Source organism: Camelus ferus, chromosome 1, assembly GCF_009834535.1.
Source record: "Camelus ferus isolate YT-003-E chromosome 1, BCGSAC_Cfer_1.0, whole genome shotgun sequence".
NCBI lineage: Eukaryota > Metazoa > Chordata > Mammalia > Artiodactyla > Camelidae > Camelus > Camelus ferus.
Genome location: NC_045696.1, coordinates 24,232,838 through 24,257,818, shown reverse-complemented (window position 1 = coordinate 24,257,818; position 24,981 = coordinate 24,232,838). Strand labels below are relative to the sequence as shown.

General features: G+C 34.0%; 1 long non-coding RNA gene across 2 annotated transcripts; it reads left to right on the top strand.

The window, feature by feature from the left end:
* Positions 1–3: 3 nt before the first annotated feature.
* On the top strand, positions 4–22,734 carry LOC116662856. Of its 2 annotated transcripts, none has more exons than XR_004318950.1 (3): positions 4–164; positions 12,109–12,119; positions 22,724–22,734. It is a non-coding gene; the product is annotated as an uncharacterized LOC116662856 (long non-coding RNA). The 2 variants fall into 2 exon arrangements; XR_004318954.1 differs by lacking the exon at positions 4–164 and adding an exon at positions 1,526–1,600.
* Positions 22,735–24,981: the final 2,247 nt, after the last annotated feature.

The window sequence follows — 24,981 nt, the reverse complement described above, 5'->3', positions numbered from 1 at the left end:
AGATATCAACTTTTTGTATTATCAATATTTATCAAAATTAGTTAATAAATGTTACACACTGAGATGAACAGAGCACAGAAAGTACGTGGAGTTCTCTAAAACACAAGAGAGTGATTTTGTTGGTATACAAGATGACTATTTCTTTCAAAAGGGAGAGTTACCAAGTGAGCAAGGGAAATCTTGGTCTAAGACACTAAAGAGATTTATAGAAACTTCATGTTTCATATGGTTTGAAATATTCAATTAATCAAATTATTTTCCTTTTTTTCCAAATCACCCTCCTTGGCCTCTCATTCAGGACATTACTGTACTTAAAAATATAACATGAATGGTTTCAGAGTGCAGCTGTATGACAAACTATGCCAAAACTTCATGAAATATATTAGCTTAGAGTCTTCAATTGTATTCTGTCATATACTAGATATATTCAAGATTTTCTTTTTGGAGACTGCCAGTCTACTGGCTAATGGCAGGTCTAGCGAATAGATACTATATACTATGGTTCAACATCTCTCAATCTTATTTGACCACGGGCTCCTCATTCAAAAGGAAGAACTTTAACAAGATGTTTTAGAAAATACACACTTAACACATTCATTTTTTAAATCTTGAAACATTTTTAGATCTATGTAAATGATATGGATAATCACTAATAATTCATTTTTAATTGCTTTCAAAGTTGTTCACAATATATCCTAAAGAATCTATCTTCTTTTCTATCTGGAAGAAAGATCTAAATTTGATCATTTTTCAAGGACAACTTGTTAGCTATGTATTTTACCATCTGCTATCTATGGTGTATTTACAACTGTCATAAGTGTTTGATGCTTACCACAAAACAAGGGCGATGACAAATTAAAAACAACAACAAACAAGATATAATTGTGAGTCACAAGAATATGCATGATTATAATTTTCATTTTAACAAAATTAAAAGTTGAGAATAGGGGTTCAATATCAAATATGCCTCATCAAATAAAAAAGCAGATTTCAGACTATCACATAGACATTAACACATAATTATACCTGAATGAAAGAACTTTTAATATTTATAAATAAAAGCCTGGTTGATTTAAAATCTTAATTTTTAGAAAAAATAATATATGAATATGTGAAGAATAACTAGCAACCAAATAATTACTAGTAAGTTAATAGTCTTTTTGTTTAATAATTTTGTAGTGTTTTAAAAATATTCTTGCTGAAATTACAAGAAAGAATAAGTCGAGTAATTAAAATAAAAGTAGAATGATTACATAAAAACTTCATCACTAGGTTTCCTGAATATAATCAGAACAGTGAAGGAAAAGGAGTTAGCTCTCCCAGTGTGCCAGCCATATTATGCCTATAGGTAAAGAACAAATTTGGCTCAAAGCTGCCATTCCCCTTTTGAAACATCATGGCCCATGAAAACATCATGAATCTTAGGATATTCTATCTGCTCTCTCTCTTCTGACCAGAGGTTTCAATTAGTTGAATCTTCACAACTAATTATAAGCACAAAAATCAATCGCTGTGCCTTTTCCCAGTTTACTTCTTGCTCTTCTGCCCAGGCAGGAGCAGCCTAAGGCCCAAGAGCTTGAGACATGACAATCTCATCTAGGTCGTAGCTCCACTAGAAAACAAGAGGGTTAATCCAAGCAGAATGAGCCACTCATTCATCTCTTTCTGTTGTGCTTCCCACCTACTTGTGATAATTTAATCAGATTTTAAAACCATTTCTCAGAAATGCTGATGTACTACCATGCCTTGTAAGAGGTAACCATTTTATATAATTCAGAAAGTAATCACTGACTTAAACTGTAATAAACCCACAATAACCAAACATACTTGTATTTTTCCCTCAAAGCAATAATCAACTTCTTATCTCAAATCAGATTGTTATTTTAGGTTTTGTGTTAATTGTCCATGTTCCCTGAGTTCTGGCAAAAACAAATTAAATATCATCAGCATAAATGCTATTCCTCTTTCAAGCATCTCAGTCCCTCTATCTAGAAGTAATCTGCAGTTTTGAATTGTCAAGAATACTGTTTGTGTCTTTCTTACGGCATTTAACCTCTTTCTACTGTTTGATTATATTTATTTACCTATATTTATTCTTTCCCCTAAGTTCCTTAGTTATAGGATTGTATCTTATTTATTCACTTAAAAAAAAACACACACGTTGCCTAATGAAATAATTTGCAGAGATAAATGCACAAAACACTAATCTGGTGATTATAAGCTAATTTATAAACAAGAAAGAATTGTCTGAAATATATTAACGTCACAATGATTAAGCCTTAAGAACTCAGAAAAAATATTCTCACCATTGTCTCTAAGATATGAGTCTCTGCTTTCTGAGAAAGGAAACTGAGAAGGCTGCTGAAAAGTAGCTCTGATGTCATCTGGAGTCTTCAGATTCCCCGCTCCTCCTCCTTCAACCTAGTGAGTATCTTAAGAAGAGGAAAAAGATAGTTTGCCATCTACTCCAAACCAGATTCTGGAATATCTTTTGTGAAGTTATGTAAACTTTTCCCAGTATCTTTTTTGTTCAAGTTCAATGCAGAAAAGAGTCATTTGACACAGAAATATGGATTGCTTATGAAATATAACTTGGTCATAAAAGGAAAGCAACAGATCTTGCTTTCTAGACAATATATTTACTTGATAAAAGTAGATGCTTCAACAACAACAAAAAACTGAAAAAGATTTATAGTTGCTACGATGTACTTATTAAACTTCGTGAATTTCCAATTTCTGTCAAATTAATTCAATTAAGTTACATCTAAAAATTCTAAATCTTCCCAAAACGGAAAAATGAAAGGAAAAAAAAGGAAGAAAAAACCAGCTTGTTTCCTTCATATTAAGTTTTTTCTGTTTCAAAATACTACCTATGTAACCTTCCCAGAACACAATTTGGTAATAAATACCAAATGGTTTATGTCCATAGAAAAGACTTGTACACCAATGTCTAAAGCAGTTTTATTTTTAATAGCCAAAAACTGGAAACAACACAAATGCCTATCAACAGGTGAGTGAATCATGGTATAGCCATATAATGGAACATTTACTACACAAGTAACAAAAAAGGATATACTATTGACATAAACAACAACATGGATGAATTTCAAAATAATTATGCTGAGTACAAGAACTCAGACAAAAAGGAATATAGAGTGTGTGATTTTATTTGCATAAAAATGTAGAAAATACAAATTAATCTATAGGGAGCATAAACAGATCTCAGCGGTTGCCTGGGGACAGAGGAGTGAAAAGGGACAGGAAGGAAGGATTATAAAACAGCATTATCTTACTGTGGTGATGGCTTCATGGGTGTATATATTTGTCAAAAATTATCAAATTGTACACTTAAATATATGCAGTTTATTACATGTCAGTTATACCTCAATAAAGCTAAAAAACATTATTTCTTAAAATGCTATATGCCCACTAATGTAGCAAGTCCAACATTTATCCTAATGAACAAGAAATTGAGGATATATACAAATATTTAGCCATAAGCATATTATTATATACTATGTAGCCATTAAAATATCACATAAGGAAATTAAGTTTATGGAATAATATACTACATTATATATTAAGTGATAAAAATAGGAAACAGAACATTATGTTCAGTATAAGTGAATTTCTGTCTTAAAATTATACAAAAATAGATGTTGCAGTTATTTTTGCAGTTAGAGGTAATTTTTATTTTTCCTTTCTGCTGATTTATATTTTCCAGTTTCTTTACAATAAACATGTATTTCTTTTATAATAAATAAAACAAATTAATGGATGAAAATAGCAATAGTCTCCCACTGTCCATTCCCTAGCACAAGTATAAAACAAACAGGGTTCTGGGTTATCATGTCACCCTCACCAGCGACCTACCAACTGGTAGTGAGAAAAGGGCAGGCCTGACAGGACAAACTGGAGCCACAATTAGTAAGCTACATGCTTCACCAGTTACAAAGCACTCTCATGGACATGACCTCATTTGATCTTCATAACTCAGTGAAACAAGCAGAGAAGGCACTGTCCCATTTTATGGAGGGAAACAATGAGTAGGGCTGGTTAAGTGTCATGTCCAAAATTACAGATCTCAGATTCAAATTGAGCCTCGACTATAAATTCTAAGAAGAATTCTAAGAGGAGTAGGGAAAAATCACTTTTCCTGATAATTTGTAACTGCAAGGCAGTGCTTTACATGTGAAGTTAAAAATAATCATATTTACAATCATTTTAGTATTTCTATTAGAATGTGCCAGCGGCCTTGGAAATTTTCTAAATTCCCAGTCCCCAACCTCAGAAGCTATACTCAAGACAACCCCATCCTGCCCCTTGTCAACAGTATCTACTAAAGCACTGAAATTCAAATAAAATTTAATTGTTCAATGTTTAATCACACTTCTTTTCTTCTTAGAAAAAAAAAGTATTATCTTTTAATTTAAAGTTGAAAAAGAAAGTAACCATAACTATATTTATGAATGCTGGGAATAGTAACCTACAAGTTGATGCCAAAAGGTATAACTAACTTAGTGGTACTTTAAAATACCACCTTTCTGGCTGTATCTTTTTTGGCACATGAGCATACAAGAAATAGTCTCCAAACAGGCATATTCAATGAAGAAAATGACCAACTCCTGACAAAAAATAAAACTAAACATCTTTGGAGAAACATTATTAATGGGCTGGCTGGGATCTGCTCATGACACCTTGAAGCATAAGGGACCCTTACAGCTACCCCTCTTCCAACACTCTCAGGACTGTGAGGGACTTAGATAGAAGGTACTGAGAGCTTTCACGTACTGGGCAGTTACTACGTGTCAGACACTGCCCTCAGTCCTTTATATGCAACCCTATGAGATGACGATTCTCCTCCTCATTTTATAGATGAGGAAACTGAGTTTAAGTACCCCAAATCACAAAACTAGGAAGAACTTACGAGTGGAACTCAAACTCTGAAAACTAGCCAGGGCCTTGACAGCTCTCTGGAACGTAACTCCTGACTTTTCTCTACTGCTACCCACTTGCCATGGTCTTGATCCAGGTAGCACAGGACACCTGGTAATAGTATATAAAGTTCATGAGTCTACATTTTTTCATGTAGAAAGTAAAAAATATTCAGGGCCCACAGGTTATGTCTGATATTTTGCCACATTCTAGAATTGTTTCTTTTAACGGTTGGTCTCTATTAAAGCATTATCATAACCCTTCTGAGCTAAATACATGACCACATGAAAGATAAACTAAAAATATATTTAAATAAAAACTAGCAAAATATAATATAAACCAGTATCACAGATTAACATTTACAAATTGTCTAATATTAATATATGGAAAAATTAGCCTTAAGTCCAAATCAAGGAAACTGAAAATACCAATGTATTGTGAATCATGAAAGAAAGAAGGATGTCTATGAATAATAAAACATTTAAATAACTTTGTTATAATTCTGTTGTGGGATATTATACGATCATTAAAATGTATGTTTCCAAAAAATATTTAATGACATAGCAAAATGACTGGAATATGACTGCTAAGAAAGCAAGATACTAAACTATTCATTTGTTACCTGAACAAATTTTAGGGGCTAGACACAGTGCTAGGTGTTAGAATTACAAAGTGAACAAGACAAGTGCAATTGAACAGAAAACCTGTATTGCATTCTCACAACAGCACTATTCAGAAATTGGAAACAACCTAGGTGTCCATCAACCAATGAATAAACAAAATGTGAAACATTCAATACAATGGAATATTATTCAGCCATAAAAAGGAGTGAACCACTGTTGCATGCTACAATATAAACAAATCTTAGAAATTATTATGCTCAGTGAAAGTAGCCAGTCACAAAAAAAATCCATGTGTTACATGATTCCATGTATGTGAAATGTCCAGAACAAGCAAATTCAGAGAAAGAGAATAGACTGGTAGCTGCCTAGGGTTGGGGATGGAGGAGGATAAGAATGGGGAGTGACTGTTAATGGGTATGGGGTTCCTTTTAGGGTCATGAAAATGTTCAAAAATTCAATTGTGGTATTGGTTGCACACCTATGTGACTATAAAGAACACTTTAAATGGGTGACTTTTATGGTATGTGTATTATATCTCAATAAAACTATATCTTAAAATTATATCTCAATAAAACTATAAAAAATAGAGATGACTATCTACCGAGAACTTATTAAAACATCAAAAGTGATTTCAGAGTAAAAACCTGGCCTTTTAATCTTGGTTATTTGCTTTTGAGCATGTCTGACATCTAACCTGAACAGGTTTTAGTATTCAATTCATTGTGACTAAATATAAATCACATTAAAAAAGTCAACTGCATTTTTACACACCAGTAAAAAACAGAAAATAACATTTAAAAAATATCCAACAAGAAATGTACCTAAAGAATGAAAGCACCTTAAATATACTGCAAGTTCCATATGGAGAAAATACACTGAAAGACGTATTTAATGTATTTAACAACCTAAATATGACAAATAGGATGACACACCATGTTCCTGATAGAAAAATTCAATACCATAAAATGACAGTCTCCTCAAATTTAACTAATACATTGAAAGCAATGCCAATCTAAATCCAAAGGTTTTATAAGTTGATTCTAAAATTTACAATGGAACAGCAAAAGCCAGTAACAGACAAGCCTCAGTCAGAAAAACAATACAACTGGGAACTTACTCTACCTACACAGAGACTTACTATAAAGCTCTACCCATTAAGCTAGTGTGCTCCTAGAAAAGAAACCAACCAACCACCAGAGAAGAAACAGACCTTCACACATAAGGAAAATGATATTTAACTTTACTTTTTACTTTTTTTTTTGTTTGTTTCCTGGCAGGGGGATGTAATTAGGTTTATTTATTTATTTACTTTTTAGAGGATTGAACTCTACCACTTTGAGCTATACCCTCCCCCTCAGAAAATGATATTTAACAAAAGTGGTATTGCAGGTCATGGAAGTAAGAAGGAATCATTCAGGAGTGCTGAAGCAATTGGTTATTCATTTGAGGGGAAAAAGAAGTTGGATCACTATTGCATAATATATAAAAAATAAATTCCAGAGGGACTGAAGTTTTAAGTAGAGAAGGTTAAATCTTTAATATTTTTAAAATAAAATATGAGAATATCTTTAAGAACTTAGAGCAGAGAGAATTTTCTTAAGATACAGAAAGAGTTAACTATAAAGCATATGATTAATAAATTTAACTGCATTATCATTAATAACTTCCATTCATCAACAAATACAAGCAGGAAAAATGAAAGGATGAACTACAACATCACAAAGCACATTGCCAAAAAAGATTTTAGTATCCAGAATAAATGTGTGTGTGTATCTTATACATTTTAATTAAAAATAGGCAAAATGCCAACAGGGTATCCCTAATAAGGGGTGTCAGAGCCCAAGCAAGATGAGGCAGGTGTCCTTGGTGGTGTGGAAGGAACAGTGTGGTGTGGGAGTTAGAGTCCAAGCTCTGGAGGTGTGGTGTGGGGTGAGCAGAACCCTGCACGGCAGTGGTCCAACTCTGGGTTGTCAGTGCTGGAGCTAGGTGCCCATAAAAAGATATACCTTGTTGTGCAATGTAGGAATCCAAGTGGGGTGAGGATAACTTTGAAGCTCAAATAGAACTGTGGGGTAGGAGAGGGTTGATGAAAGTGGCAGACTGACCACATATATGTAAATAATAGGCAAGTTTCTCACTGTTAGAGAGGAGGTACCAAAAGACGAGAGAAAACTTGACTTAATTCTATAACACGGGAATGAAATTGGAGGCAGCAGCGTGGACGAGGAACGGCGTGTCAAAAGGACACAGAAGCCAACTGGAAGGGGATTCCACTGGCTAAATCAGGGTAAGGTGAGCTTCAAAATAAGTAACAATAGTAATGGACTATAGTTCATTGAATAAAATTCATAAAATAAAGTCATGAGCTCATAGTGTATAAATTACTTAATTAAATTAAAGTTTGATCAAGAAGGGGTTATTTATAGTTTCAAAGCACCTCCATACAAAATAATTGTTAATTACAGAGGAAAAATGAGTAATTTCAGACTAGAGAAGCCTGGCCTGAACCAAGCAATCTAAGTGAAGATCAACAGTAATAGGTCAAAATGAAATCCTGTGCCCATCTAGTAAGATGAAAAGAGAAGACACCGTTGACAGCTGTGATATTCCTGCCAAATATGCAAAGCCTATACCTAGTCATAAGGTGACAGCAGATGAATCTAAAGGAAGAGACATTGTGCAAAATAACCGGACTATAGAGTCTTTGAAAGCTCCAAGGTCTTGAGAGTCAAACAAAGACCGAAGAACTGTTTCAGATTGAAAAAGTGGGAAGAGATGTGACAAGTAAAATGCAAGGCATGGTTCTAAACTAGATCCTTTTACATTATTGTAACATTATTGGGGTGACTTGTGAAAACTGAATGAGATCTGAGGTTTAGATGATAGTAATGCATCAATGTTAATTTCCTGATTTTCATGGTTTTATTGTGGTTTATAGAACAATGTCCTTGTTTGTAGGAAACATACACTCCTTGAGGGTGATGGGGCATCAAGTCAAATCTTTAGGGGAAAAATTTATCTTTATTGTACTTGCAACTTTTCTGTAAAGGGGTTATTATTTTAGAATTTAAAAGTATAAAAAATAAATGCATTCAATGCATGGTTTTAAGTACATAATGGACAAAAGATATGAATAAACATTTTGTGTAAGAAAACCACCAATGGTATCACATGAAAAGAAGTTCAACTAACTTCATTAGCAATCACAGAAAAACAAATTAAGACCATAATAAGATGCCATTTTGCAGCCACTAAATTAGGAAAAGTTAAGAAGCCTGAGAATTCCAAGTTTTGGCAATGATTTGGCTCAATGGGAGCTTCTGATACATTACTAGTGGAATGGAAGTTGGTCCAGAGACTTCAGAAAACAATTTGGCATTACTTCATATAACTGAACATTCTCTACACTTCTACTCTTAGGTATGTGGCCTACAGTCTTGCACATGTGCTCCTGTAAACATAAAAAAGAGCACTGATATTAGCAAAGCTTGTAGTTTACTTACACACATACACAGGTATCTGTATTGATGTACAGACACATCAATAAAGATATATCGAAAACAAACAAAACAAGCAAACAAAGCACCCAACAACAATAACCCAGATGTCCATCACCAGGATAATAGTAAATAAATTCATACAGTGGAATATTACTCCACAGTGAAATAAATGAACTGCAACTCCATACAACAATATAGATTTCAAAGAAAACACCGTGAATGAAAAAAACAAGTCTCAGAAGACTACATACAGAATGCTGCCATTTTTATATCACAAAAAAGTAAAATTGAACAGCATATTACTTAAGGAACCATGCAATAAAAGCAGTATTATTAAAAAGAAAGTAATGATTAACACAAACTGAAGAGTAGTCCAGGGCTGAGGGAGGGCAGTAGGGGTAAAAGCTAGGCCAGGAGAGGCCCATGCGGAGAGAGGTAAGTGTGTTGGTAAAGTTCTGATTCCACTTCGGTTGGGGTTTCTCGGGAGATCATTTTGATATTGTGCTTCATAATTTAAAATACATCCCTTGTTTACATCATTCTTGTTTACATAATAAAAAAAAGTGAGCTGCTATATTTGGCAAATCAGTTTTACTTTGACAAGAATCTTGTTTAGGTAAGCATGTTAACAATTTGCACACATGAACAAATACTAACTGCTAGGCAAAAGATTTTCCCAACTCTCCTTTTTAAAAAACAAAAACAATGGCATACATAAGGAAATACACTTCAAAGAACTTGAAAGCAAATTTGTGGCTGAAAACTTATAGCTTGGTCAAAGAATGAGCCTAATTCACATCCACCGTCAATTTGGTCTCAAATGAAACTAACAATGCTTGCTTAATTACTGCAAATTTGCAGAACTCTCTCATGGGAGATGGTCATTTTGCAAAAATTATTTAACACGAGAAATAGGTAAACTAAAGAAATTCAGTATACTTTATGTTCTGAACAAACAGATTTCCCCTCTAAATATAAGTATTTTCCCTCATTGGTCATGGGGCCAGTGGTCACATAGTCATTTATGACGGTTCAAGTGTGATAAGAAAAGCCTAATCCATCTTACATAAGAGCAAAATTTCTTTACTAATAAATAATTTCCTGTATTTATTACACAGTACTCCTACCTGACAAAACAATTATAATTCAATTTTTTCAACAACCTTGCACTATAGATAGGGCACATTTTATCGAGCAATACCAACTTCATGTCGTATAATTTTTTTCCAATTTTACAATAAATTAAAATGATAATGATGTTCTAAATCAAATTTTCTACCTAAATATTTCTTGAGTACCTATGATATGAAAGGTGCTTTGCAAGGTGCTTCTCAGCATTTTATGTGATGCACACAGACTGAAAAATCTCAGCTACATGCTGTGTACTTGTTAAATGCAAATAAGTACAATAATCTGGTTAAAAGACATCTTGGACTAATTCCTCCTCAAAAGAAAAGCCATTCATCCCTGATAAACTCACTTAAGATATATTGTACTGAGTCTTCCTCTTGACTTGGATCACTATTGAATGACATGGCTGAGCATTAACTACAGCTGCACAATACTGAGGAGGTTGGGGTAGGGGAAGATAACCTATTCGTTAACCACACACATCTTTACAAGGATCACTGATTGCATCATGTTTCGGAGGGAACAGACATACACTACGCCCATATCATTGGTCCTTGTGATGTATTTATTTCCTTTTTTAATGTGTATGTTTAACAAGGTTTGGGGCTTCAAAATTGAGGCACTGACACAAAGAATAAATACATTTCATATGGAATTTTTGGAACTAAAATTACAGTAGGCACCAAATAAATACTCAGTGTATAAATGCTTCTTGTTTGAATACTCTTAAAATTAGTTCTGGTGTTTCCCTGTATTTGTTCAATGGAACATAAAATACTCCTCCTCCCAGCATTAACACTTTATTCCTCCTTTTTGTATTCTCTCTTTATTGTTTTTAGTTATTGTTAAAAGCCATTTCCTGTGATTACTGGCAAAAGTCATCTTTAAAAAAAATACATATTGATCTGTCTTCAAGAAATACATATATAATTGTTTATTTGACATCTCAAATTTCATGTCAGTAACTATGTTCCTACACTTCCTAATCTCAGATAATATCAACTCCATTCTTCTCCTTGTTCAGGCTGAAACCCTGGCGGCAACCCTCTCCCACTCAGTCTAATTCTACAGCACATTCTATGGGCTTTGTCTTAAAAACATCCAGAATCCAACTACTCCTTACTGCCCCTTTCAAGTCTCCATCATTCCTCCTGGATTATTACAACAGCTTCCTAACTGGTTTCCCAGCTTCTGCTTTTAATACCCTCTTTGGTCTATTTAACACAACTGCCAAAGTGATTCTGTGAAAATGTAATATTGGGTCACTCCCCTGCTCAAAATTGCGTCGTGGCTTCTCCTCCGGCCTCACCTCCTGTCATTCCCCCTTATCCACCCAACTCCCACCACAGGGCCTCTGACTGGAAAACTCTTCTCCCCAGAGAGCTGCATTGCCAGCTCCCACAGCAACTCAGCCTTGACTCATGTCAGCTTCTAGGTGAGACCATCCCTGGACTTAATCTGAAATTTCACACCCACTCCATCCAGACCTTCCATGCTGCCCTCTCTGCTCCAATTTTTATTTAGCACTTGTCAGTGAGATACAATGAAGCTGAATTGCTTTATCTTTTTATCTCACCAATAAAATGTAAGCTCCAAGGGGACAGCATTTTTTCCCCCTTTTGTTCACTGCTCCATCCTCAGTTTCCTGAAATGTGTTAAGCCAAACTAAAATGAAGATGGCTGTCAGGTGTCCTCCCCTGTTTCTACGCTGTGTGCCTAGAGAACATGGAATATGACAGACAACAAGATCTCTCAATGTGATTCACATATTCTCATAGGAATAACCATGTAAACAGTGTGTTTGTTCTTAACTAAGAATTAAAAATAAACATAAGACTGAAGCAAAGGTATTCTAAATATAGACCTTTAATATACTTCAAATAATAAAATTATATTCTGAGGGGAGGGATACAGCTCAGTGGTAGAGCACGTGCTTAGCACACACGAGGTCTTAGGTTCAATCCTCCATATATCCATTAAAAATATTTTTTTTGAAGTTTTATTCTAAACCACTATATGCCTAACCAGATTCTGCAAAACTGTTAGTGTTCATCCAAAGGAAGGAAGTACTGTATTCTGAGCCTAGTATGTCTTGAATAAATTATTTAATGGCATAGGGATTTTACATTTATAGGAATTTTCAAAGTTTGTAAGACCAAACCACACTACCTCCTCGTCAAAGTCTTACAAACTTTGAAAATTCCTATAAATGTAAAATCCCTATGCCATTAAATAACTTACTAAAGACATACGGGGCTCAAAATAGAAGATATAAAAAATTAACTTCATACAGGATAAACTTAACTCTATACTTAATATAATACTCATAATATATTAGCAATCTTTTATTAGCTGTCATGTTGAGAAATTACTGGATGAATTACAACTCTAAAAAAATTACTGAAAGCTACTGAGAAAAATAGAGTTTTCCTTTAAAATCTTTTTGCCATATTCCACAATAGTAAACAAAAGCAATACAAATTATTCTCTTAGTGAAACTTTAAAAAGTAGTCATGAATCAACTGAAGTCTTTGGTCCAGAAAGCGTACCTCATCACCCTAAGGTTGACTGACCTCTGGTACAGTCCTCACCTCCTCCTGCTCTACCTTACTTCTTCTTTGGGTCACTCTACACACAGGAAATGTAGCGGGAAGGAAAACAGATACAAGAATAAAGACCGGATTAAAAGTACAAAGCCATGGAATGACCACAAAAATGGATGCTGTCTTAGGCCACTCAGGTTGCTATAATAAAACTCCATGGATGGGTGGCTTGAAAACAATAGAAATTGACTACAATTTTGGAAGCTGGGAAGTCCAAGATCAAGGTGAGGGCAGACTGTCTGGGGACAGCCTGCTTCCTGGTCCACAGAGAGCCATCTTTTCAGTATACCTCAAATGGCAGAATGGAAAAGAGATCTCTCTTGGGTCTTTATCATGACCTAATCACCTCCCAAAGGCCCCACTTCCTAATACCATTAAGGGCGGGGGGTACGTTTGAACATATGAATTTGGGGGGGACCTCACATTTAGACTATAGCAGATGCAACATAAATATCTATTTTTACAAAATATAAACTAGGTGCTATTTTTACTTCAAAAGATTCAGGATATTTTAGCATTTTAATTTACGTGAACTAGATAAGCATTATACAAATGAAAAGGAAAAAGCACTCACTCCCAAAATTCCAACATTAACCATTTACATTAAAAGCCTTCAAAACTGTATTTCCCACAAGTACTCAAGGCCATGTCCAAAAGGTATGTACAGAATAATAAGGACTAAAAATGACTGTGAGCCAGGTGCCAGGAACTGCATTGTGCTTTCTACGGTTTAATTCCTTTAATTATCAAAACAATTCTATAAAGTTATTCCCATTTTACAGAAGCGAACACAGAACCTTAGGAGGAAAGATTATTAAGCCAAAATCAACAGTCACTAAGTAAGCGGCAGAGTTAGGATTCACACTTGTTCAAAACCACCACAAAACAGTGTCTCAATCCTTGACAAATTTAATCCACTCACCTGTAAATACTGTTTTGATTTGACTATTGTTTCCTAAGGATTTTTTAAAAGCCTCAAATGTATTTCTATACTTTAATGACTCTCAACATGGAATAAAAGTTTTTAAAACAACTATTTCGAGGGTTAATTACCAGCTATTATGATTAACTTTTATCAATTAACTGGATTGCAAGTAAATACCAGTTATTGACAATAGTGCTAAGTCATGTATTATCTCACTTAATCATTATCTATGAAACAGATACTACCCAACTTTACAGATGAAGAAACTGAGGCTCAGAGCAGGGGGGTGACTTGCCCAAAGTCAGGCAGCAGGTAAGGGGCACACTGTGATTGAAATTCAGGTCAGTGTGCTTGTATAATGCATTCCACAAACCACCACCCAATAAAACCTCCAGTGTCAGACCCATTGCCCTGGTTAACTTGTCTCCTGATCATTTCATGAAAGACTAACATCTGTTTTTAAATCGCCAAATTTTCTGCACCTACAGCTATGCTGAAGACACAAATATAATTACTAGTCCTTGCTACCCCCACTAGCCTCTTTAAATAAAAATACACTTCCAGGGTAGTCTAGCTTCTGGCAATTTCTATTAATGAATTCACCAAATACAGTTGACCTCTGAACAACATGGGTTTGAACTACATGGGTCCACTTATATGTGGATTTTTTTCAATAAATATGCTGGGAAAGTTTTTGGAGACTTGCAACAATTCGAAACAGCTTTTGACAAACCACATACATAGCCTAGAAATATAAAAAAAATTAAGAAAAAGATGTCATGAATGCATAAAATATATGTAGGTACTAGTCCATCCTTACACAGGCGTAAGGTGAGTGATATTTAATATAAAATTAATAATGTGTTACTTTCCTGTTTTATAACTTAGCTTTCAAAGAATTATATTACCATACAGACAGTATGCCCCCTCCCAAACATGCCATAAACATTTTATAACAATTCATTCATTACTGGTAAGCCAGGCCATTGTAAAGCAATCATATTGATTACATTAGGCTACCATTAAAGTCATCGTATTGCTGCTTCTTCATTATCAATGCATGAGTTGTTATTCCTGTAGGTAAATATGAGTTTTTCACGTTATCTTTTCACATTTGCTGTCTAGTGTTAGCAATGCATATAACATCTACAGCGTTGTGTATCACACAAGGCAATACTGATGCAGATACTGACAGACAGACAATTCATCACGGAAACAGATGACACAGACTCACCCTGTTGATGAACAGTACTACACAATTGTCTCCTCCTTATGATTTTCTAAATAACATTTTCCTTTCCCTAGCTTGCTTTATGGTAAGAATACAGTATATAATACATATAACATACCAAATATGTGTTAACCAATTATTTATTTTATCGGTAAGGCTTCCAGTCAACTGCAGGCTACTGGCAGTTAAGTTTGGGGTAAGTTAAAAGTAATACTCAAATTTTCAAATGCACGGGGTGGGGAGTTGGTGCCCCAGCTCCTGTCTTGTCCAAGGGGCAAGTGTACATTGCTTTTGTTACCACCACAGCATAAGCACCCTGAAGTTTCCTTACTGGAATAAAGCCTGTTAAACCTTTTTTTCAGGAAAACTCTAGAACTTTTGTAAGTATCAGAAAGCTAAGGAAATATTGACACTTTAAAATAAATCTTGACCCAGTAAGAACTGGTACTAGGTCTTTTATTTTCTTGCAGTCAGCAAAACTACGAACCTATAAAAATTCAGAGTAATTAACGGCATGCATTTTGAAGTACTTAGGTTATGTGGTTAGTCACTTTGCAAACTCACACTTTACACTGGAAAAACTTTTTTAACCTGGATATGTGAGCGGAAATCACTTTTAAAACCTGTAACTGCTGTACAATGAAAGAAAAAAGCAAGTCTATGTGGGGTTTTACTAATTGTTCTCCAGGGAGAAAAATAATTACTGGCTTCTACGCACCTTACTTTATAATTCCGGCGCATTCACAAGCTGCTGTTTCTAACCCTGTATTAATCTAGATCTCCAGAAAAAATTAAGAAAGACCACTTTAATCACCCAACAGAAACAAGCCACTGTGCACGTGGAGAGCAGGAGTGGAGGAAGTGGAGAGAACCGGGTCAGCAGGTGGCAGATGTTAACGGTGCAAACTTGAAAGGAATTCAAAAGACCAGGACTTGTGAAAACTCTTAAAGTGGAGTAGAAACAAAGAAAGAAAGATGCAAAATTTGTGGAGGAAAAGATCCTAATTTAGAAGGGTGTGCTACTGAGTACACAGTGGTCATCCAAAAACTCATTTCTCTTAAAATAACAGAATTAATAATATTGTCAATAATATTTTATGTTTCTAGAACGTTACACTAGTGACCACAAACTTGATTTCCTCATTTACTCTGTGGGATATCCCTGTGATGTCGACTGTATCCTCATTTTACAGATCAGGAAACTAAGGCTCAGGTTAAGCAATTTGCTAACAGTCTGCACGAAGAGCTGTGAGTCAAATATAAATCTTATGATTCTAAGACCAGCATTTCCCACATCACATATTGAACTGTGACCACAAAAGTGACTTAAGTGTCTGCACAAGAGGTAAAAGAGAAATATATCCCTTGGGTTATTATTACTATTATTGTAAAGCAAAGAAACAAAACAACTACTTCTAACTTTTCTCAAAAGAAAACAGGAACGCTATCCCTAATAAATGTTTTGTTTTAAAATACAAGCTTAAAAGCTAATGACTAGTGATCATGTGATAAGCCTATTAGAAAAAAGTCTAAATGTTGAAACTTGAGTGTTTTAAATAGTTCACATACATTCGTATCAAACACTTTTTGGTGCAAAAAAAATAAAAGCACAACAATCCATATTTTACATTAAATCAACCAAGAGGAAGAGAGGTTATACTATTTTGTAGAAGACTTAAAAGCTAAGATAATAACATTCTGTGGTCACCAGACAGAGTTTAAATTGTATGTGACTTTCTAACAAATAGTGTAATGACGTTTTTCACCCTTAACAGAAACTCATGGGAGTACTTAAATAAAATAAAAATGCTATCAATTTCTTACTTCCTGAAATTACTGTGAAAATGGCAAATAAGCATGAACTCACTCAGTATTAATATAAAACCTCCATGCACATATTTTTAATACACTGTTGTCAAAGGAACTTTAAAAATAGTCCGTCAGGTTATATTCATTTCTATTAGAATAAACACTTAGACTTTCTTTCAGAACTTTTGTCTGTATTATAAAGTAAAACCAAAGGATCATTTTTTAAAAAGGCTAAACATTTTCTAAACTTTATACTCTAGGGAAATAAAATGAGGGATCTGCATACTGCTTAAATATTTCTGGGTGGGCTATAATGTTAACTTCCCAAACCCATTTAGTTGCCAAAAGAATATTATCCGAATTGCACGCCGTATTTTGTTATGAGTAAAGAAGATTTAGAAACCACAGTTACCCTCTCTTCCTTACACGTTCAGCCTCTGCCATCATTTTATGTCACCAACATCAGAGCATTTAAACACAAGGCCGTAGTGGGCCCACATTATCAGGGCCTGTTTTACGTGTGATGACAGCGTTCGTGGTTTAAGACGCTAGCCTATGACACTCATCTCCCCTTAAACCTCAGCCTACCTTGCTCTTTAATGTACAGCTGTCATCAGGTTATACATGACACTCAGATTTTGTCTTTGAGAGGGAAAATATCTCTGAAAATCAGAAATTTGTTCTATTCGTAAATAGTGTTCTTAGCACTAGAACTATACCCAATCAAATAAAAAATGTTTTCATCATCCCAAATTCAGTCCCGTTTAAAACTTGCACTAGCCAGGGAAGCTATTTAGTCTTAAATACTCCTAGGAAATAGAATTGACAGGGATGGGGTCACCTTTAAAAAATTTATGGAAATCCGTGAAATGATGCCCTTCAAAAAGTGTATTTAACCCCAATGTAATTCAATATGAGGAATTGAGGATCAATTTTAGAAAGTTAACAAAACTTTTAAATTCATTCATCTTGGAAACCATTGCATTCCAAACAGGTAATTCATTACTTTCACCAAAGGTATCTGTATTTTGTTTATTGTTTCAGATGAACAGTTAAGAGACTTATTAGAATAAACATTCAGTTAAAATATTAAATCAATCTTCCTATTATTCAGGTAAGGAACATTAAAACAACATTCTAAAACAACATTAAGTTAAGCCAAACAAATGGATATACTCAACAAAATACAGTTTGGGTACTATCACAGATCACCCCATAAACAGGAGGCATCAAGCTGGGTGCTTTGTAAATCACAAATTTATAAAAGACATGGTCCCTTCCCTACAGAAGTTTACAATCGTGCTGAGAATGGATCAGTGTGAAAGGTACTCATCAGCTACTAAAGGGGAATGGAAGAGTGCACTTGTTCCTTTCTTTAGGGCGATCGTACAAATCACAGGATAGTTAGCATTTTGGTAAAAGAAAACCAGAGGGAGAAGATCACAAGACATCCGAGACAAAGCGGGCAAAAACGCTGATGGTATAAGAAATGCGCGATTAACATGCCCAAGGATGAGGCAAGTGAAATACAATGCAGAAGCCATATAGAAATAGGACTTGGCCTTTATCTTGTGGGCAAAGGTCTTTGCATTCAGGGTAATGATTGTTTCTTCAGTAAGTTTTATTGTGCTATAGTGTGTAGAACATACTGGATAATAAAAACTAAAAGGTAAAAAGACCAGTTAGAAAGCTACTATAGTAACTGTCTAACAATCATGAAGTACTAAGTAAAGTTTGAATCTGGAAGATGGCAGTGGAGAAAGAAAGGAAGAAACCAAACCTCACAATTCTTCCTGTTCTAATGAAAATGATTATAGAAATAGTCATACATATGGTTGCTTGCTATTGTGTTGAATACATGAAGGCATAATATAAAATTCAAAACTTCCAAACAGATTTGCAGGAAAGATTTTGCTTAAATCATCTCATAAAGTCAACTACTCTAAAATGGAATAAATGTATATAACATCTCCTCTGAATGTATTCTAGGGTAGATATACCATTTCTTAATACTGTAAATCTTTGATTACATGTTATACTATTTTAAAAACATTCATTATAGGTAACCTAAAAGTGACACTTTCAAAAACTACAATTAGAAAATATCTGTATAAAATGGAAAGACAACCTACACTTTACTATATAGAAATTACTTCTTAAAAATTATCAAAGTGTGCCTGATTTGCACTAATTTTGAGATAACACAATGAATGTCTCTATATTTAACAGAAGCACAAGATCTCTCTTGTAAATGTACTTGTCAAATTGATTACCAATATTTTATGACTCAAATGGAAAAATACACATATGTATACTCCAAAGCTAAATTACCTGACCATAACAATCCACCCTATTTTTTGAAAACTTCATATCTACATATTACTTTTCATAGGGATATATGTATCAGTTTGATGAATAAACTACTTGCAACTAATTCAAGTTATCAAAATGTATTATTACAAATATAACTGAAGATTTTTGTTTTCCTTTAAATATTCCCTGCCCCATTAAGTCCATAAAGGCAAATTTTCAGGGGTGAAAAATAGTGTATCTTCCCTATGTATTCAATAAATATTGAGTCAATAAATGTGTATGAGCTCCTTCTAGATGTCCAGCCTTTTTTAAACCACTTTATCAAGGTAGTATTTATACACAGAAATAACTGTATATGTGTAACATATACAAACAACTTGATCAGCTTGGAAGTAAGTATACACTTATGAAACCATCACCATAATCAATGTCATAAACACATACATCACCTTCAAAAATTGCCTCCTGCCCCTTCATTTTTTATGTGATAGGAACATTGAACATAAGATTTATCTCTTAGCAAATTTTTAAGCGCAAAGTATAATTGCTAACTATAGGTATTATGCTGTACAGTAGATCTCTAGGATTTATTCATCTTGAATAACTGAAAGTTTGTACTTTTTGACTAACAGCTCTCTGCTTCCCCCTCCTCCCACTTCCTTGTAACCACCATTCTACTCTCTGCTTCCATGAGTTTGGTTCTTTTAGATTCCTTATATAAGTGCAATCATGTAGTATTTGTTCTGTAACTCGCTTATTTCATTTAGGATAATGTCCTCTAAGTTCATCCATGTTGTCCAAATGACAGAATTTCTTTCTTTTTTAAGGTTGAATAATATTCCATTGCATAGACATACCACCTTTTCTTTATCCATTAATCTGTTAATGGACATGTGAGCTGCTTCAAGTCTTGGCTATTGGAAATAATGCTGCAAAGAACGTAAGCATCTCCTCAAAATCCTGATTTTAATTTCTCTGGATATATACTTAGAAGTAAGGTTTCCGGATCACATCATAGTTTTATTTTTAAGTTTTTGAGGAATCTTTATACTGTTTTCCATAGTGGCTATACCAACTGATGCCCAGAATTATTCTAGGTTCTTTCAGACATATCAATGATGAAAACAACAGAGAGCTTTCATTTTAGAAGGGGAAAATAATCAATAAACAATCAATAATACAAAAAATTCAGAGTGTTTTAAAGGTGATAAGTGCTATGGAAAAAGAAAAGAGAGCAGCCTAAGAGGAAGGAGAGAGGAGATGTCCACTTTGTGCGGAGCGGTCACCAGCACAGGCCTCATCGAGAAGATGCCATTGCTTTATCAGCTAATGCAAGAACTTCAGTTTTACTGCAACTGAGGTGAAGACTTTTAAGCACAGGAATGATTTTCTTTTTTTTTTTAATAGCCAATAACATGTACTATTATAACTGGGTGTCAAGTATAGTTGACTTCATTTAAAAGGGAGGAAGGAGTACTATTAAAAAATGTGTTGGTGGGGATGGTTATAAAACAGCTACCTCACATCAGAAACCCAAAATAACAGCTAACACATGCAATCGTGGCCAGTGTTGTTTAATGCACTTTACTCCTCGTGACAACCCTTCATATGTGACCATTTTCACAGGTCAGCAGTTCCTTATCCATATTCGAATTCTGAACACTAAAAGTTTAAAGCAAGCCAATCTGGTAGCAAAATTTGACCCAAGTTCCTGTGAGACAGCTTATAGTTTTAGATTCATCTCACTTGGCAAATATATACATGCAGAAATATTAACCCACAAAATCTAGGTAACCTTTAAATATCCTAATTAATGAAAAGTCATTGGTACATTTATATGTATACATACAATCTTTTTTTTAACTGCCCTATTTTATTCAGGAGATAGTAGAGTTACATCATATGTCAATTTGCCACACTAAAATTAAACCAGCCATGCTTTAAAAAAAAAAGAGGAAAAAATAAAGTAAAATTCTGTCTAGCATATAACCTAGAGGAAAATGGACAATGTGAATCTGTTGTTACAGATCTGATTTTACAGTTTAAAGATGTGTATTTTTCATACAAATGCCCCCTCAACACTGGACAATTGCTTTATCTGGTGTTCAACCAAAAAAAAAAATGTTATTTATTCCAACACTGAAGGACAAATGGGCTGTTTGAGACCTACTGAAACATACTATATTAGCATCTGCATGGCATCTTTCTATTGAATTTTTAAGGATAATTTTAACTAGATATGAATTTGACTAAAGCACTGTCTTTTAAAAACCCAAGATATAACTCTATAACTATGCCATCTAAAACAGTAACCACTAGATACATGTTGCAACTGAAGCCTTAAAAACTGACTAATCTAAACTGCAATGGGCTAGAAATATGTGAAAATATACGCTGAATTAAAAAAAATTTAGTATGAGAAAAAGAATATAAAATATCTCATAATTTTATACTAATTAAGCAATGGAACAGTATTTTGCAGATATTGTGATAAATAAAATATTTTATTAGCTTCACCTGTTCCTTTTTCCCTTTTTAATGTGACTACTAGAAAATTTAAAATTACACATGTAGCTTACATTATACTGCCACTGAACAGCTCTGCTCTGTATAAAATTTCCCAAGTACTTATGTTCTAGAATGAATAATTTTACTTTAAATCACCAAATAGATTAATACAAACACAGATAAAGGTAGTAAGAAACATTTAACAGATGTGCAGAAGTACTATTTTTGTTACTCAAGTGTCTCCATGACTTTAGATATCCAAAGAGGTAACCAAAATTCAACAATAAAGTAAAAGCCTTCATTATATGATAAGTCTAACTTGTTTTAAAATCCATTTTCAGTACTTCCTTAGTCATAAAGATGTATAAGAGGGTTCTGTGTCCTTTTTCCTTCACTCAGGTTAGAACAGATCTAAGTTTCATGAACCAAATACATATCATAGTGGAATCAGAAAACAGGCAACTTAACTTTAACAGATGGTAAAACTTCAGAACTCCTAAAAAAACAACTCTAGAGTTTACATAAAGCTGGAGAAAAACAAGTCTATTCCATAATAAAAAACTATCAGTAGTAAAAGATACACTGATTGACATTTCCTAAATAGCTTTAAAAGCACTCCCAGGATCTATTACTCTAAAGTTACACATATATACTCCACCACATAGCAGTTCCGCTCCTGTGCGTATATCAGAAATGAATGATTATTTCTACCAAACGACAGAAAGGAATGATTATTTCTACCAAACGACAGAAAGAAGTTCAGAGTAGCCTTATTTTAGCCCCAAACTGGAAAGATATTCAGTGTACACTTACAGCAGAAAGGCTACATGATGGTATAATCATACAGTGGAATATACACAATGGGGTAGGGGGTGGGGGGATTAATACACAAATGGATGACTCAAAGACATAATGGTAATTCAAAAATCAGACATGAAGAGAGTTCAAATTACATGATTCTAATAGTATTAAGTTCAAAAACAGGCACAAGTAATCCAAGGTAAAAGATGCTAAAGATTGGTTTCTGTTGGGTAGAAGCAGTACTGACCAGGGAAGACACCAATGAATGTTCTGGGCTAGGCTGTAGTTAGGCAGGAGTAGGGTAAGCTTAAGTTAATAAACCAAACAAACAAACAAACAAAAAGACCTCTGAACTAGCAAATAAGAGTGCCAATTTGACTATATGAAGTTTGACTTCAAAAAAGTGAGTTTTTAAAAATATGTGATTTTTTAAAAAAGGGTCTGATACATGAGTTATTTTCAAAAGAATTACTTAAAACCAATTCCTATTCAAAATTTACCCAAGAATTTCTTCACACTTAAACTTCTTTGCAGTTTCTTATTAATAAAAATAATAACCAGTTCAACTCTAGTCAACCTACTCTTAATTTTGAGATTACATGATAAACTTTCATAAACTGATAATTCACAATGGCTTCAAAAAGTGTAACAATCCCCTCTATAACTAATAGTTATACACTATTTGAATGTTTGTATCTTTAAATTTGTAATCACAGTAGTTAATTCTTAACTTCAATTTTAAAAGATAACTTTAAATTCCACAAAATTCAGGATCATATCCTTTCTTTCACTGATAAAGTATACGTAAAAATTAAAATTAGTATTTGGGAGTTTATATAAAAGTTATTTTACAGTCCTAATTTGTTTATTTAAATTTGTTATTTGCTTTTACCCTTCCGCTCACAAATGACAGGAAGAGGGAGAAAATGCTGTTTTGCTAATAGTGAATAACCCTGAACAGAGAGAGTTTAATATAATGTGCTGTGGAAACAGAAAAGACTATATTCACCCAATCATAGTGTTTGACAGGGGATTATTTAAGAAAATTTGTAAAACTGATTTTTGTGTTATTTCACGTGAATACAAATTATGACTCTCTAGTTAACAGAGTAATATGCATTCAAAGAAGCTGACCTATTCACTACAACTTTCACAAATACATTATCTTACTAAATGCATGTAGGCATCCTTCCTTCATCTGTTTCTATTCCTAGCAGGACAGCTGGCAAGTTTTTTAAAAGACAAACACAAGACTGATGGGAGGCATAAAGATGGACACAAGAAGGTAGATATGGCTGAAGTGGACTGTGTTCACCACTGACTCTTGCCAAAATTGGCTTGTGTATCCATGTGGGGTCTTGGGGTTGTAAAGAACAAAAATACAAAGCAGGTAAGTTTCTCAACTGATGATCTCAATAGCCTTCCTTCCTAGTAATATATCACGTGTACTGCAGGAATACATTACAGGTACTGCAGACTCGTGGCCTACAAGCAGATGAATTATTATGCTGCACCAGTCTAGACACGTGATGATGCAGAGATGGATGTTCAAAGGCAGAGTCAGGTGACCTCGCTGAGTATGTCCATGGACCCTGATGAAAGACTTCATGCAAATACAGATGCTAGCTGGTCCCTACACCAGAAGGCAGAATTATCACAGGCAAGAAGAACTTTAAGACTGCCTAAATGTTTAATGTATATTTCACAAAGTCTTCGATAAACAGAAGCTTTTTATAACTCATTTTCAAATCAAAACATTCTTTAAAATAGTACTATACTGAAAAGGTAAAAATGTAAATATCTCAGATGTTTAAAAAAAGGGCAAAACTGGTTCCATCTAAACCAGATTTCTTTTACTTATACAAAATTCAGAATTTACCAACACTGAAATATACCCCTCTCCTCTGTTACAATGTCAAACAACTAGTTTATCAACATCAAAAACTTAAGAAAAATAAACAACTAAATCTGGCATAATATTCTTTCTTTCCTATAACAGGAAAGGCTTAACTACTTTAAAAAGTGGAACAAGGAGACAAAATACAATACCTTCTGAATGTGTCTCTTCCAAATGGTAAAATAAGGGGTCCTGAGAACAGAGTTCTTAAATCCAAACACTCTCTGAAAATTAAGAGAAATAAGTGTTACTTCAAGTGCATCTTATCGCAAAGAATTTCAATAGCATATTTTACAATGAAATCTTAACTACTGACTGAGATAAACCATCTGAAAAATGACAAAAAAGATGTACTGCAAGTAAAAATATTCTTAATTTTATATGTTTCCCTTGGGCATAGCTGTTGAGCACATCTGACGAAAAATATGCATTATAAAATTATTTACCAAAATACACTGCCTATCGGTCTTCACACCAATTCTCAAGTATGTGAGTAATGTGAATGACAAAGAGGAATTCTGATCAAGAAAAAGTATTATAATTATTCAATAATCAACACTAGAGTCGGAACACCTAATTTCTTTTCTAGACCATTAGAAACAAAAGATGTTAAACTCGGAATCAGAACTTTCCTAGATACAAGATGACATCAACATGTGGGAAAGTTTATACTTTTAAGAACAAAAAAGAGTAGGTGAAAAAGTT